Source organism: Pteropus vampyrus, unplaced genomic scaffold, assembly GCF_000151845.1.
Source record: "Pteropus vampyrus isolate Shadow unplaced genomic scaffold, Pvam_2.0 Scaffold4, whole genome shotgun sequence".
NCBI classification, from domain to species: Eukaryota; Metazoa; Chordata; class Mammalia; order Chiroptera; family Pteropodidae; genus Pteropus; species Pteropus vampyrus.
In genome coordinates this window covers 20,764,986-20,767,143 of record NW_011888785.1, presented here as the reverse complement: position 1 = coordinate 20,767,143, position 2,158 = coordinate 20,764,986, and positions in this window count along the sequence as shown.

Genomic DNA, 2,158 nt, shown 5'->3' with positions numbered 1-2,158 from the left:
CTTCTTTGGGAATATAGAACCATCTGTTTACCTCATGTACTGTGAATTGCTACAAAAGTTGATTTCTAACTTGAAATATGCATTCCCAAGGGCTGAACGGCTACCTATCACTTTGCTTGACAAAGCAGTAGAGGATCTGACAGTTGTCAGAAAAGATTTCTATGAGCTTCCTAAAAATAAAATGAAAGTGCAAACCCTTTGATCTTTGTCCAAGTTATCTCAGCTCTTGAATGTGCCAGAAGAGTGAATAGAAATGATAGTTTCATTTTGAAAGATACTTCTAATTGATATTGAAAAGGTAATAAATCTCCAGAGTAACCTGAGATCAAAACTGTAAAATAGATGACTTTTAAATTTGAGAATCACTCCACCATGATTTCTAATTTTGCAGTCTCTGTACCTTTGAGTGGAAATGTGACCTGTGCTGCCTTTACTTCCTTCCTCCTTTCCTTCCTTTATTCCTTTCTTCCTTCCTCTTTTATCTTATTGTTATAATAATGAATTAATGTCAATACATTACTATTAACTAAAGCATATATTTTAGATTTCTTTAGTTTTTATGTAGTGTTGTTGTTATTGTTCTTGGATTCCACATAGGATCCACATTACATTTAGTTGTACTGTCTCTTTAAGCTCTTCTTGGCTGTGACAGTTTCTCAGAATTCCCTGGGTTTTGATGGCCTAGTCAATAGTGAGAAGTACTGGTTAGCTATTTTGTAGGATGCTCCTTTATTGGAATTTGTTTGTTTTTCTTATAATTAGACTTGGATTGTGACTGTTGGAGAGAAGACCACAGAAGTAAAATATCATTTTCTTCATATGTCAAGGGTAAATACTAATAACATGATTTATCATTGTTGATATTGACCTTGATCACCTTACTGAGGAAGTGTTTGTCAAGTTTCTCCTGTAAAATTAGTTATTTTCTGCCTCTCATTCTGTAATCAAATTGTTTCAGCTTTAGCATTTAAGAGCTCTTTCAACTGACTCCTGTTTCTCTTTGACATAGCCTCCTCAATGCGGGATGTATTTTTGGTTTTTGCTTGCTTGTTAGTTTTGTTTTCTTTTGTTCTTCTTAGAAATTCCTTACTTTCTGTTCTCTCCAAGATCATCTAGTACATTTCTCCAAAGAGTCCTCAATATTGTTATTGGAGAATGTTATTTGAAAATAAGATCTGGATGCTAGCTGTTGCTACTAGAATGTGGTTGCTTTTAAGTCATCTCATCTGACAGGTCAGGAAGATATGTATGTATACTAACCAATATACAGGCATATTTATAAATATTTCTATATCTAATCATCTGTATTTGTCTAAAATGAAATATGAGTACATACTGATGTCTCCAACTCTTACCCGTTAACACATAGATTATTCTACCCTCATCTTCTTGCTCGTCTTTAACCTTCAAAGTCAAAATGAAGAAAACTCATTCCCACAATCCACCATCCATTTACTTAATTTAATTTCAGTAGACATGTATAGTAGCATCATAATTATTAAGTCATATCCACATACCCCATTGAAATATTTTATAAACTAGTAGAATATATGGAATTTCCTTTGTCTTTAATCTTAGATTCTATTCATTTTCAAATAAATTTATGTTGGCACCACTTCACTCTAATCTTAGATTCTTTGTCTTTAATCTTAGATTCTATTCATTTTCAAATAAATTTATGTTGGCACCACTTCATTCTAATGTAAGTGGTGTGTCATACATTTTTAATACTGTTACAGTCTTTTATCACAGTCTGGAAATTTCTTACTGGGATTTCCCAAGCCCCTAAGCGATTTTCAAAATTTACATAAATTAAGATTCACTCTTTGTGCTTTAAAATTCTATAGGTTTTGACAAGTGCGTGTCATGTAGCTACCATCACACTATCATACAGAATAGTTTCAACATGATAAAAATCCTCTGTGCTTCACTTATACAACCCTCTTACACCATACACTCCCAACTCCTATCAACCATTGATCTATTTTGTCTATATATTTGCCTTTTCCAGAACTTCATATAATTGAAATAATATGATGTATAGACATTTCAGATTGGATTCTTTTACTTAACAGTATGCATTAAAGTTCCCTGATATCTTTCTGTGGCTTGATAGTTCATTTATTGATGAATAATATTTCATTATATAGATTTCTGC